This window comes from Myxocyprinus asiaticus, chromosome 26 (assembly GCF_019703515.2).
Source record: "Myxocyprinus asiaticus isolate MX2 ecotype Aquarium Trade chromosome 26, UBuf_Myxa_2, whole genome shotgun sequence".
Taxonomy (NCBI): Eukaryota; Metazoa; Chordata; class Actinopteri; order Cypriniformes; family Catostomidae; genus Myxocyprinus; species Myxocyprinus asiaticus.
This window is the reverse complement of record NC_059369.1, coordinates 12,689,081-12,704,622: the sequence shown is the minus strand read 5'-3', so window position 1 is coordinate 12,704,622 and position 15,542 is coordinate 12,689,081. Positions and strand designations below refer to the sequence as shown.

The following is a 15,542-nucleotide window of genomic DNA, read 5'->3' as shown; positions in this document are numbered from 1 at the left end:
ATTATCTCTTTGATTTATATCAAATAAAACATCAAAATATATTTCATTCTATTATTTTCTAATCGTCTTGAAAATGTTACACTATGTGGGCATTTTGAGTCTTAGCCGATGCAGATCTGAGCAGATCCGCCTTTGATCACTGTAACTCCGCCTTGGCATGCGCTTAAAGCACCGTAACTTTGTGCTTCCAGCCCTTGCAAACCTGCCATCCAACCCCCTTCATGCAACATCATGCAATTAATTTGATTAAAACTTTTAATCAATTGACAGCGCTTATTCAATCAGAAAAGAATGCAAAAAAGAAGCAATTTTAGTGGTATCAGACTTTTGGACCCCACTCTATTTCTTATAGTCCATGGAAAAATGTGAAGCTTAATTTGCGCTCAATGCGACACAAAATACCTCCATAAGGACATGGAGGTAAACATTTTGTGAGTATAGACAGCTTGCTTGATCTTTAATACATACCACAAACATTTCTCACATTCACATTGACCTCCTTTGCTGTTGGTGTCCGCAAGATGGAAAGAATTACTATTCCTCCTTTGTTCAGTAGATATGATATCTAGCTTTGAATTACTTCCTGAACTCTCTCTGATGTCTATCACCTATCTCCTTAGCTCAGTGCAACCGGCTCTGTTTTGCTCCCAAAGCTGCATGTTTCCATCTCAGAACCAATGCGCAATTATGTGCAATTAGCCTTTTCAATCCAGTGCTGCTTCTGATGATCTCATGGATAAATGCCATGGGGATAAAGAGAGGAGCTTAGGCTGAAATGTGAAGGATATCTGGACAGAGGGACCTTCAAAGAAATCAGTCTGGAACTGTCCTCTCAACACCTGGCTGGAAAACTGATGAAGGACACCATAAGGAGACATCAAGGACAACTCTATGAGCAATTGGCACAGGACCACATTGGCTTGCCTTGAACTACTAGCCAATGATCATTCTTCCAAAGATACAGTACAAACAAAAATATCTTAAACTAGTATTCAGGTTTAAATATAACTTAAGCACGCTCTCCAGAGAAAATAGGTTTAAAAAGCAGCAAAAAGCTTGTTTACTGTAATGCACCTATAGTACAATAAAAGTCTAAAGCAGAAAGGAATTCCAGAGGGTTTAACCCTTATGTTGTATTCTGGTCATTTTGACTTGGATGACTTTTTTTTTCTTAATTTTTTTTTTTTTTTTTTAACTTAATCCAATTGGAATCAAATTCCTTGACTTTGTTTACATATGGTATCTGAAAACACAAAAAAATTTGAAAATGTTCTTACATTTTTTTTGTTTGTTTGTTTGTTTTATTTCACTTTGTTCCCAGTCAAAAATGACCGGCCATTGGAAATGAATGGATTAGACCAGTGGTTGTTACAGGATGTAATGGATCATGCGATCGGCAGTCGTGTTTTCCTGGCCGCTCTGTTTTTTCAATACAGTTGCTGAGCTGCACTCGCGTGTCTGCCTTTTATTTTATGCTATACTGCTGCATAAACATGGTGTCAGAAGATGCCTAGCGTGTTCATCCTTAATTTTACGCTGTAACAGCTGATTCCGACCATCTCTTCGATTATGGACGCTGATAATGCTGCAGCCGCGCCTCGCCCGTCTAGCTGCGTACCAGCCCACATCACGGCTAATATACCTACGCCATTACCAATAAACATGAACGGAGACTGGAGCTCTAACTGGGACTTATTCAGAGCAGAGTTTGAGGATTATGCGCTGGTCACGGGCCTGGCTGAAAAGACCAGGGAGGTCCAAGCTGCCACACTGAGAAGTGTGATGGGATCTGAATGCAGACATGTTTACCGGCATAATTTGAATCTCACAGCAGTGCAACAGTGAGACATTAAAACCATCCTAGATGCATTGGAAGCATACTTCAAGCCTGCAAGAAATGTCATTTATGAGAGGTATGTGTTTGGCTGTTGTAAACAGGAGGACAGGGAATCCATAGTCAATTTTGTGTCCAGATTGAGAGAAAAAGCAGCAACTTGTGATTATGGTGGATTGAAGGATGAAATTATTCGTGACAAAATTGTACTGGGCATTACAAATGGAGGCACCAGACGCAGGTTGTTAAGTGAAAAAAATTTAACACTGCTCACAGCCATTGAGATGTGTCGTACAGCTGAACAGACCGCTATGCATATGAGAGCGATGGATGTGGCATGCATGCCTCCAGCCGAAACGGTTCATGCTGTTGCTAGGAAACCATTCAAGCCTAACCAGCGGAAGCAGAGTAATTCATCAAGACCCTTAGACACAAGCAAGACATGCCAATACTGTGGTAATGTGCATTCAAGAGGCAGGGATCATTGTCCAGCATACGGCAAAACATGCAGACTCTGTGGAACTGACAATCACTTCGCTAAAGTGTGCCTTAAAAGCAAAAGCAGATCTACAGAGGGGAAGCTTCACTGCATTGAAGATCCAAGGAGGAGCCATTTGGGGACAGTGATGATGATATTTACACAGAGTCCATTAGCACAGTGCACATGAAATGGAAGAAATGGTTTGTTTCCCAGCGATTACATGGCAAGTCACTGCGTTGTCAGTTAGATTCAGGGGCAACATGCAATGTGATGAGCTACAAGGACAAAGTAAAGGTGGCACCACACACGCCACTCCACCCCAGTAACGTCACACTACAGCTGTACTCAGTCGCTGGACTCCATGGGTGTTTTTGATACAGAATGCTTGATCAAAGGTGAGAGATACCAACTGTCATTTGAGATAGTACAGACAAGTCAAAGTCCACTTCTCTCAGGCTCTACTTGTGAACATCTAGGCCTGATGCAGTTTACAATCCCAGATGACATGCTCAAGATGGAACATGAATGGTCCGAGCCTCTGACTAAGGAACAGTTAATTGACAAATACAGTGATGTGTTCAACTTGCCTGTGGAATCTCTACCTGGTGAGGTCCACTTTGAGCTGGATCCCAGTGTCACACCGGTACAGTGTGCCCCCCGTAATGTTCCAGTCGCTATGAAAGCAGCCGTCAAAGCCCAACTGGACATGTATCAGGCAGAGGGTCATATTACAGATGTTACAGAGCCAACAGATTGGATCAGCAACATGGTGATAGTAAAAAAAAAACAGACAAGCTGAGGATTTGCTTGGACCCAAAGTTCCTGAACAAAGCTCTGAAATGCTCTCATTATATAATGTCAACTCTGGAGGATGTGTTATACAAACTGCCTAAAGCAAGGATCTTCACCTTGGTTGATGCCAAACACGCATTCTTACAGTGCAAGCTGGACCAAGAGAGTAGCTTCATGACCACATTCTGGACCCCATGGGGCAAGAAACGGTGGTTAAAGCTCCCATTTGGTGTCTCAGTGGCACCTGATGTGTATCAGCGGAAACAGCATGAACTGTTAGCAGGTCTAAAGGGGATGAGCCCATCGCAGATGATATTCTTGTCATTGGCTGTGGTGACACAGACCAGCAAGCTGAAAATTTTCATGATCTCAAGCTTCAGGCCCTGTTGGAGCATTGCAAAGAAGTCAAGCTACGACTTAGCTTAAAAACATTGCAATTTAAGGTCACCGAAGTGAAGTTCCATGGTCATATCCTTTCATCCACTGGCTTGAAGCCTGACCCAGAGAAGGTGAGGGCTATCATGGACATGCCTAACCCTACGGACGCCAAAAGTGTACAGCGTCTCATTGGTTTTGCTAATTATTTAGCCAAGTTCATGCCCCACTTGTCGACTGTTTGCAAGCCACTGCGGCGCTTGCTCGACAAAGACACCCCTTGGCACTGGCTACCCAAACATGATGATGCAGTTCGCAAGCTTAAATCCCTGGCCACATCAATGCCTGTGCTGCACTATTATGATGTTAATAAGCCTATCACAGTACAAAGTGACTCCAGCCAAAGTGGTCTTGGGTGCTGTCTTATGCAAGAAGGACAGCCTGTTGCCTTTGCTTCAAGAGCCCTGATTCCCACAGAAAAAAAATTACATGCAAATCGAGAAAGAGTGTCTCAGTATCATCTTTGCTTGCCAAAAATTTCACCATTACCTGTACGGACGAGAGTTGGTTACAGCAGAGACTGACCACAAACCCTTGATCTCTATATTCAGCAAACCACTTCTCAGTGCACCCAAGCGGCTTCAAAGCATGCTCATGACACTTCAAAACTACAATCTCAAGGTTGTCTACAAGCCGGGCCTAAAATGTTCATCAATGACATGTTGAGCAGGGCAGCTGTTGACTGTACAGGCAAGGAAGCAGTTTACCAGCGGCATGCCATATGTCAACTCATCAACTAAGCAGAATACCTGAATGTAACGGACCAGTGGCTAAAGAAAATCAGGGAGCATACTGAAAGGGATGATGCACTACAGGCCCTTAAAGCCACTGTCCTTGCAGGCTGGCCTGATGAGAAAGAAAAATACACCACACATGACAAGAATTCTGGCCTTATCGAGATGAAATAAGTGCGCAAGATGACATTTTGTACCGTGGACAGAAAGTTATTATCCCCAAGTCACTACGTCCAGAGATGCTCAAGTGCATACATTCAAGCCACATAGGTGGTGACGCATGTTATCGTCAAGCCCGTGACACACTGTATTGGCCTAGTATGCAAGCAGAAATCAAAGACTTTGTGAGTAACTGTTCGACTTGCAATGAATTTGCACAAAACCAACAGAAGGAAACCATGCTATCTCATGACATCCCCAGCAGGCCATGGCAGGTCGTCAGTATGGACTTGTTCAGTCACCGGCAAAAGGACTATCTTCTAATTGTGGACCATTTCTCAGATTTTTGGGAGATTGAACTGCTTCCTGATCTATCTGCAGAGACAGTCATCAAGCGCTGCAAGGCTCAGTTTGCTGGACATGGTCAGCCAGATTGAGTGATCACAGATAATGGCCCTCAGTTTGGTGCTCCTTTTAATCGCTTTGCCTCCAGCTGGGAATTTGAGCATGTCACTTCTTCACCAAGACATCCTAAATCAAATGGAAAAGCTGAGTCAGCCATCAAGATTGCTAAGAACCTCCTGCGCAAAGCCATGCATGACAGAACTGACCCTTGGAAAGCAATCCTTCATTGGAGAAACACCCCAACTGAATACATGGACAGTAGCCCTGCAAAAGGTTAATGTCATGGAGACTGAAAACGTCTCTTCCAGTAACAAACAAGCTTCTGGAGCCATGTGTTGTAACTGGGGTTGTGGAGCGGCTTCACCACCGAAAGCAGTTGGCAAAATCCTATTATGACAGGTCAGCTTGTGATCTGCCAGAGCTGAACATAGGAGAGAGAATCCGTATGAAGCCTCTTCCAGGGGAGAACCCTGTGCTCTGAAGGGTCGGCACCTGCCTTCAGAAAGTGGCACCACGATCTTATCGTGTGAATATGGGTGGATCCCTATATAGACGAAACAGAGTGCACCTAAGAGCGGCAGAGTCAACCACCACACAAGCATTAGACAGGACTGAACCCGAGTTGCCTCTTACGCTAGAAGGGAGTGTTGCAGAGGCCTTTTCATCTGCTGACTCAACTCTTGTGAAGCCCGAGTCACAGGCTTCACCTGACCCTGTCAAACCCTCATCATCAGATGGACACACTTACCCAAGAGGCTTGATTTGTAATAAGTTAGGAATGCTGCTGTGGCAGTTTGGAAAGGAAAAGAACTGTTAATCTAACAAGGACTCTATAGTCAGTGATACTTCAGATCATTAGTGCCTAAAATTTGAAGTTTATTGCAGTTGCTTAAATGTTATGCAACCTAAAGTTTATATAGTATTTTGTTCTTATTTAGTTCTTATCTGTAAAAAGGGGATTCTTTAGTTCATGTTTGTAAAGGGGTATGTTACGGGATGTAATGGAACATGCGATCGGCAGTCGGTTGCTTTGGTCGTGTTTTCCTGGCCGCTCTGTTTTTTCAATACAGTTGCTGAGCTGCACTCGCGTTTCTGCCTTTTATTTTATGCTATACTGCTGCATAAACAGTGGTTCTCAACTTTTTTACTCCAAGGCCCCCCACTGTCCAAGACAATATTTGAAAGCACCCTCGCCCGAAACTAGACGTGTCTGATTAAAATAATTAATCATGGATAATTTTTGATTCTAGAAGTTTCAGAAAGAGTCTGTTTATAATTTGTAGGCATACATCTTAAAGTATATTTTAGCATATTTTAAGTAGGATTATTTTAATTTTAAAGGAGCAATATGTAACATTGACATCAAGCGTTTAAAATGGGTACTACAGTCCAAATTCAAAATATTGGAGAGAGTTGTCTCCCCCACCCCCTCCTCCCCAGACTCGAAGCTCACGCGGGTTGCCAAGTTGAGGACACGCAACAGGAACGAGCAAACTGACAATGGCGAGCGACGAGCCTTACACTGTAAGTTGTTGAAATATGAAATATTTACCGACTAGTAATTCCAGTCCGAACCGTTTAGTCGACTAGTCGACTAGTCTTGCACATACCTTCTGTAAGTTACATTATATCATTGTCTATGTTATATGTATGTTTCAGGAAGGAAAAATGTGACAAAAATCCACTCCCGTTTATTATATTTATGTGTGTCAGTGGGAATTTCATACACTGATAACCACTGCAGTTTGGCCTCTGAGACAAACAAATTTGAATATAATTGTTGTGATAACAAATTTGCAAATGATGAGAAGGAAACAGTTCTTATTTGTCATTAAATTAAAAAGCGTTATATAAGAATTGGTATAGGATCAGCTCTATGCATTTTAAAGTCCAGATTCTAAGCTTTAAAATTACACTTTTTTTTTTAATATATATATTTATATTTTTCAAGTGGTTATAAATTTATTATGTAATTATTATTATTTCTATTTGTTTTTTCTGCAGGGAGTGCCCCCCACAGGCTCGGTATAAGCTCAGTTCAATGAATCATTCTATCAATAAAAATATTTTTTATTTAAATATGTTCAAAAAAGGTGTACAAAACCTGACATAATTACTAAAAAATTATTTGATAAAAAGATCTAATGCAATATCTTGTGATAATATATGCAGTATGAGAGATTTATAAACAAATGGAGTTAATTAACAGAGGTTACGGGAGGAGCATGTTAATTTTAATCTGACAAATCACAGCCCACGAGTAGGAGTATATAAGCCGCTGCTTACCTGCTTCCTGTGACAACTCTCCTGACATGAGAGTCTTTCCGGCATTCGGCCTGACCCATTTCCCACAAACAGGCCCAGGCAGACGGATCACAGGATGCAACTTCTCTGCAAAGCATTCGGCTCCACCAGAACAGCTCTTCCATCCAAACAGTCTCGTTATTCAACAGAAGCTGCCATAGCAGCTCTTTGTTTTTAGCAGTATTGACGGCTACCACGTTCAGTGTTTTATAAATATATAAATAAATTTTTTTACCCTGTCTTTCTTTCTATGCTCCATTCGACAAAGCAGTTTATAGTGTGGGATCATGGCTGCTCCTGCACTTTAAAAATGTGAAACAGCTCTCTAGGACAGCTCATATGTTCTCTTATCTAAACTTTCCACCCGGAAAGCAGTGTCAGCTGCCTCCGCGAACAGGCGCCGTTCCGGCTTCATGTCATTAGAATTAAAACATTTTGAAAGTGAGAGAAACAAAGATTAACTATTCAATCCAACCACCATTTCAACCCCCAACATTTTTAATCAGGTTCTGCCTCACAGGTGATGCCCGTCAGCCTCATTACCTCGCCGCAGCTTGTTTAGGGCGTACTCTTACCAGCGATTGTTCGTCATCTTCTAACGTGAATATCACGCTTGTTTCTCCCTCCAAAGTGCCCTTCGGAGCATGATTTATTTCATTCTGAACACAGGGGGCATCTTGCAACACAGAACTCCTTTCAATCGACCGATAATCTAATGACAAATTATTTTCAAACCAACGCAGACATTTGACTATTCCACAGCACACTGCAGTTATACAAGGCCTCTGTCCGAACAGACATGAGGCGAATTCGGCTCCACAAGAGGCGGATCATGCACCGTGTCCCAGCTCATTCATAAACATCCTGCAAGGTGTCTCACTTACTCTCAGCATTATTGACGTATATTGTACAGCAGGGGGCAGTCATACTCCTAAGGAGCGAATGACCACATCTATCCTTCAGTAATGATTGCAAGTCCATTTCTCCTGCATATCTGCATGCAGTAGAGAGCCAAAGCTCTTATTTCTCAGATCATTTTATTCTGTTTTTCACATTGTTTATTAAGACATATTGTATTTCCCAGGACATTTCTCCCGCATTTCTATATGCAGTGCAGAGCTGCAACTCAGTGCATTCCTAGATAATTTACACTTATTGCTATGCGATGCATTTCCTGTGCAAAATGTATATTGTACTACAGGTGACAGTTATACTCCTAAGGAGCGAATGGCCTCAGGTGAATCCTTCAATGATGATTGCAAGTCCATGCATATCTGTATGCAGTACAGAGCCAAAGCTCTTATTTCTCAGATTTTTCACAAGCAGTCTCCCATTTGAATCGCAGTGTGAGCCCTCCCTTACGAAAGCAGCGCGAGCCAACTAGTGCTCACTTTCCCCATTCGATTGCTTGCTGGGCTTACACATTCGAATGCCATGAGCTCTCTCTCTCTCTCAATAGAACAGTCTCCTGTTCTAATCACAGCGTGAGCCCTCCCTTTCGAACACAGCGCGAGCCAACTCACGTTCTCATTCTCCCCATTCGACTGATTGCTGGGCTTACCAGTTCGAATGCCGTGAACTCTCTCTCTCTATAGAGCAGTCTCCCGTTCAAATCGCAGTGTGAGCCCTCCCTTTCAAACACAGCATGGCCAACTAGTGCTCACTTTCCCCATTTGATTGCTTGCTGGGCTTACCCGTTCAAATGACGTGAGCTCTCTCTCTCTCAATAGAACAGTCTCCTGTTCTAATCACAGCGTGAGCCCTCCCTTTCGAACACAGCGCGAGCCAACTCACGTTCTCATTCTCCCCATTCGACTGATTGCTGGGCTTACCAGTTCGAATGCCGTGAACTCTCTCTCTCTATAGAGCAGTCTCCCGTTCATATCGCAGTGTGAGCCCTCCCTTTCAAACACAGCATGACCAACTAGTGCTCACTTTCCCCATTTGATTGCTTGCTGGGCTTACCCGTTCGAATGACGTGAGCTCTCTCTCTCTCTCTCAATAGAACAGTCTCCTGTTCTAATCACAGTGTGAGCCCTCCCTTTCGAACACAGCGCGAGCCAACTCTCGTTCTCATTCTCCCCGTTCGACTGCTTGCTGGGCTTACCCGTTTGAATGCCGTGAGCTCTCTCTCTCTCTATAGAGCAGTCTCCCATTCGAATCGCAGTGTAAGCCCTCCCTTTCGAACACAGTGCGAGCCAACTCTCACTTTCACCTTCCCCGTTCTAATGCATGCTGGGCTTACCCATTCAAACGGTGTAAGCTAAACCTCTCTCTCTTTGAACAGTCTCCCGTTTGAATCGCAGTGTGAGCCCTCCCTTTCGAACGCAGCACGAGCCAACTCTCATTTTCACCTTCCCTGTTCGCATATCGTGAGCCCATCCACTTCTACGATGAGTGGTGTTCTCTCGTTCGAATCGCAGCATAGCCCTCTCGACCAGCCATCATACAAGAACACACCTTCAAACAAATGCGTAAAGCACTCACTCTTTTGGGGGGAAGAACAATTCAGAAGCATCCGCCAAGCCAATTTACCAAATAGAATTGTTGCTGGCTTGCTGTCCTAAACACTTCTTGCCATAGTCATGGTACTGTTCTATCATCTTAATGCCTTTTTGGGGTAATCAGGACTCGATTCGAGTCTCGAGCTCGAGCCCTCCAGTATACGGACAGCAAGCCAAATACGTTTACTGCTTCAACACAAGATTACATTAACATATGAACTACTGAAATGGAGTTAATTAACAGAGGTTTGGGAGGAGCATGTTAATTTTAATCTGACAAATCACAGCCCACAAGCAGGAGTATATAAGCCACTGCTTACCTGCTTCCTGTGACAACTCTCATGACATCCCACCTCCACCCCATCTCCACCTATTCTCTAGATTCATTATGTAAATAAGTAAAGTCGAGTCTCGAGCTCCGAGCCCTCCAGTATATGGACAGCAAGCCAAATACATTTACTGTTTCAGCACAAGATTACATTAACATACGAACTACTGAATCTTAGTAGGCCGGTCATTTATCTAAACAAAATGTGTTAGTACAAAATGAACAAAACAATTTGAAGCTCATGTTTTGTTGAATGAATTCTTATGTCAAATGTTTTATATTTTAGCTGTTAAGTTTGGACTACTTGTTTAGGTTGATGAACTTCTAAGTTGCCAACATTATAACATGTTTCAACTTTATGTTTTTGTTAAATGAAGGTCACATTACTTTTTACCAGGCCTTCATCATTTAATTATTGGAACTTTTAAATGGCCTTTTATGGTCAGATTTGTGCTGTTTTAGCCTTGTCCCAGACTCAGACTTTCAATATTGAACCATGAAAATTAATTATACAAAAATCTGTGGTGTACATACACTGTTGGACATCGCTAGTAAAGAAATTAAATAAACTAGTGAGCATTTTAAAAATGTTTTAACAGGATTTTACTTTCTAGAATATCACAGGACTAAATGTGCCTGAAGTGAAAAAACACCAGTACAACCCCTACATAAACTCAACAAAAATACGTGCTTCACTATTCCATTGTAAGTGAATTATACATTTTGTCTTTTTCAAACTAAGGGACAAGTAAAATTATTTTCTGTGGTACTCAACAGCATGCCATGTTTGCTGTTGAGTTGTATTTATCCCAGTATTTCACGAGTTTGTTTGCCCATATAATGTTTAATCTTTTAAGGTTAAACTGTTAAAAGGAGATGATTACGTGGGGCAAGATGCCTAGGGTAAATGTGGAGTTGGGGAGGTGGAGGGATGCTGGAAACAGCTGAGACTGAAGAGAGGTTATATACTCTGGCTGTTAATTGAAAGATTAGATGGGCTCGCTCCTCCCAAACTTACATTTAGGAACTTCATATTGCTCACTATCTACTCAGAATTCTTACAATAATTCATGTCATATTCTGTTTTGGTTTTTTATTCTAAAAGGAAATTCTCAAACAGATGCTATTGCAATTCAAAACAACATTATAACAGAGGTTCCTTTATTGGATTTCGAAATATGGAATGGTTTACTTGACAAAAGGTACAGCAGGACATCCATCTTATTCAGCCACTGAACAGTCCGTCAATAATTTTTACCACATATGATTGCTGTAATAAAGGCATATACTGTGAGAGTTTCATGTCAGGTTCCAAGGCAGAATTCATTACTCCACACCCATAATGCACACCAACAGGACTGCCTTGGAAAGCCACCATCACAAAGTTTTCTCTCTCAATGGAAACCAGACCACGTTGCAAACCATGACAGTGTTTCAAACGTACAAGGATAATATGCTTTCTTAACACTTAGGAGAGCAAACAAACATTGGAGCACATACAAATGAGGATGACAAATTACAATCAAATGTGGCCAAAAATAAAGAACCGCTCATTTTCTCTCTCTCTCTCTCTCTCTCATTTTCTCTTTTCTCTTATAGCCTACTCTTTCGCTCGTCCCAACCCTACATGACTAGAGGTACTAGTTTACCGACCTACTGCTTTATGCATAGTTTTTGTGGGAGTCAAAGACATTATAGCATTACATTTTCTGAAAAACAAACTTGAACCCTGTTGTGCCTTCCCCATCTGGAAACGGTAGAGGGCTTGTCTGTAAGATAAAAACGATATGAAATGCTCCTGGCAACGCAAACTGACAATCTGGGATCAATTACAGGGACAGTACTTTGAAAGTAAAAAGGCAGGAGAGGGGGAGCAACCAAGAACAGACTTAGTGCTGCAGTCTAGTCCCCCCACACAACCACACACACACACAAACTGCTAAGGCTATCTGTGACCAAAAGGCTAGCTAAGGAAGAGTTTACCCAAAAATAAAATTATGTTATTATTTACTCACCCAAATGACTTTCAGTCTTCTGTGGAACACAAATGGAGATGTTCTAAGCCATGCAATAGCTTTATGAGACATCGCAGGCCAGTTGCATTAGGATGCAAGATAAAATCACACTTCTTGAGTTGATTTTTTACATACTTACGGCTATTTGAAAGCACAGTTACCAACAAAAACCTTCACAACAAGCTTACAGTTGTTGCAGATGCTTATGTATGTCAATGAAGGCCATTGATGTTTCATTTGTGCTTAAACTCTTCCAAAAAGAAAATGTATTCTCCAAAGTCACAACACATACTGGTGCCCCAGACTGTGAAACATCTGCCAGGCAGCCTAAGAGCAGTGCATTGTGGGAGCAGTGGGACTTGAATAGCACAAAGTAAAAAACATAGGGGAGAGAAGGAAAGGGGGAAGAAAGGGCAGAGAGAGAGAGAGAGAGAGAGAGAGAGAGAGAGAGAGAGAAAATGATCTAAAGTCCTACTTCGGCAGGGTTGGGGAGTAACGGAATACATGTAACGGGATTTCGTATTTAAAATACAAAATATTAGTAACTGTATTCCACTACAGTTACAATTTAAATCATCGGTAATTAGAATACAGTTACATTCGAAAAGTATTTTGATTACTGAAGAGATTACTTTGCATTTTATTGTCATTTGTTTCATTTAATATTTAGTCCTTTCAGATGGAAAACATTTATATATATAAATGATGCGATCCAAAGTACATTTGAACAGCGGTGAAACACTTTTATGATGTGTTACATTCATACGAGCAGACAGAGAAGTAAGTTTGAAGTAAGTTTGGAGCAAAAGAAATAGAAATAAACCTTGTGTAAATTGTCAGCTTTATGTTGGAACATAATTTCTTTTTTTCTAGTAAGACCTTTGATATTAGGGCAAAAATTATATTCTTGATAATACATTTTTGTATTGTTTTCCTGTAAAAATATCTAAAAATCCTTAAAACAAGATCAATTTGATTTATCTTGTCTGAGAAACAACACTGCATAAGATATTTAAGTTTTTCAGAGAATGTATTTTTAACGTGTATTTTGTCTTACTGCACTGGCAGAGTTTTTATAGTCAAAACAAGTGAATAAATCTACCAGTGCTAAAGGAGTAATCCAAAGTATTTAGAATACGTTACTGACCTTGAGTAATCTAACGGAATATGTTACAAATTACATTTTACAGCATGTATTCTGTAATCTGTAGTGGAATACATTTCAAATTTAACCCTCCCAACCCTGTACTGCGGCAAGTACACGTGTTGTGAAACCTAAAAGTAAAGATACTATGCTTCTCAATGGCCCAGTGCTCCTCAGTTTATCACAACAAAGATGGTGGAATTCAAATAATTTCACAAGCACATTTTGGGGCCCTGAAGAAGCCTTGGTGCTCCAAACTTATGTTTATCTGACTGAACATGAATTAAACATTTTAATAATAATAATTAATAATAATTAATTTCTATGTGTTTATTTGTTCCCATAGCATGAAGTGAAGATCTTTTTTGAAGAGTGTCATACAAATCTGTCATACAAAACCTTTTCGTGTGTAGCCTACCATTATATTGCTCTATGTTCCATGGGGAAAAACATTTCATAATTGAAACAGTCGATGAAACTTTAACAATGATTTGTTTTCCCCAATTAGTTTTACAGCTCAACATCAGTATTTATAATTACAATTATTCCAACAGGCAAGTAAACAACCTGTGTCAGAACTGTAGCTTCCTTGTGTTCTTGAAAAGCTTGAGGTTTGAGTTTGACATCTGGCGCCATCTTGTGTTTACATATAATCTGAATTCGAAATAGATTTCAAATTCTCACTGCTCTGATGTCTCCTTTAACACAATGTAGATCATGTTAAAGGATTTCCCAAACATTTAAATTCTCCCATAATTTACCCCCCTCTTGTCCTTTCAACACCGTTGCCATTATATCCTCTCTTTTGTGAAACACGAAACTGCGAAAGAAGAACACAGACCACATCTACACTAATACATTTTCATTTGATAACACATTTCGCTTACGCCTCTCATGTGCAATAGAGGTTGTCAGCCATGATGTCAATTTGTAAGCAAACATGGAAGGCTAATTCGCTATGTGGTGGATATGTATATAAACCACATATGGGTGGTTTTTATAATGAATTTTCCTATGGGTCTTTATAATGGTGTTTTTCAATTTGTGAGTAAAATAAGGTCTGTGATAAACATAACTTGAAGATACTTGATTGTTTTGTTCTGCAACATAAATTACTCAGTCATAGCTCAAACATGAATTTTGAAGCCGCTGTGGTTTAAAAACAAATTAGGTTGCAAACGAGTTGCTAGATAAGGACTACAACTACCAGAAGCAATTGAGTGGACGTGCCTGACGAAATGGAAAACCACTGTAGTCCTTATCTAGCAACTTGTTAGCATCATACTTAAAAAAAAAAAAAACAACACAGCTGCTTCAATATTCAAGTTTGAGTGTGTAGTTTATGTTGTAGAACAAAACGTCCAAGTATCTTCAAGTAATGTTTAAAGAAGACTTTATTTTACTCATAAATCCAAAACTGCCATTATCAAAAACCCATAGAAAAAGGGAAACAATGGCGTGAAAATGTTAATTCCCCGGAGCTCTACATGTGAACATTTACTTGTAATATTTTTCCATTGACTCCTATGCATTTTTAATTACAGAGCTCTACAACTGAATTTTTACTATTAAGAATTCCAATTAGAGAGCACTACAATTTAAATCTTACTAAGAATTCCAATTAGAAAGCTGTGTAATTGCATTTTTACTAGTAAGATTTCCAGTTATAGAGCTCTACTGTCATGATCTATCATGACGGTCCCTCTCCCTTTGTCTGTTTGTCTTGTGTCAGTGCTTGGGTCTGTGTTTCCCTCTCATGTCTCACAGGTGTTGCTCAGCAGCCTGGATCAGCATTGCCATGGCAATACTGATCACTAGGGATGGGCGGATCGATCCTGAAGTATCGATACTTCCGATATTGATGTTGTATCAAAAATATCGATCCTCACACAAAAATATAGATTCTAACATAAAAAAAAAAATTTAAAAACAAAATTTAAAAAAACATAAAATAGGGATATTATTATTTAGTTTCCATGAACATGAACAATAATCATAAGCTTCAAAGTGAAATACAATGGATTAGGCTATATAAGCAAATACTTCTGCAGGATGGGAATTATTTCTTCTTCCGCTCATCTTAACATGCATGCTGAAAGACACAAGCAGACAAGCACTTGCGCTGTCACAAGGCTCAAACAAGAGGGATCAGTTCCTTGTAGAGGTAATGATAGAAAATCAGAGAAACAGCTTCTGGAGTAAATTCACACTAAAATAACAGCATGGTTGAACTATAGTTACTGTAGTGAAACCATGGTTAATTTTTGTAAGGGTAAACAAAACAGAAGTCAAATAATTTTCTGTTTGGACTATCACTGCTGGGTGATGAGATACCAGCTGTCTCTACTTGTTGCTTCTGTCTGTTTGCAAAAACACCACTTACTTATTTGGACCTGACATTTTACTG

The 15,542-nt window shown here is 40.5% G+C and overlaps 1 protein-coding gene across 1 annotated transcript in view; it reads right to left on the bottom strand.

The window, feature by feature from the left end:
• Window positions 1-15,542, bottom strand: part of LOC127416779 (V-set and immunoglobulin domain-containing protein 10-like 2) — a 77,997-nt gene that overhangs the window by 18,494 nt on the left and 43,961 nt on the right. The window lies entirely within an intron of this gene.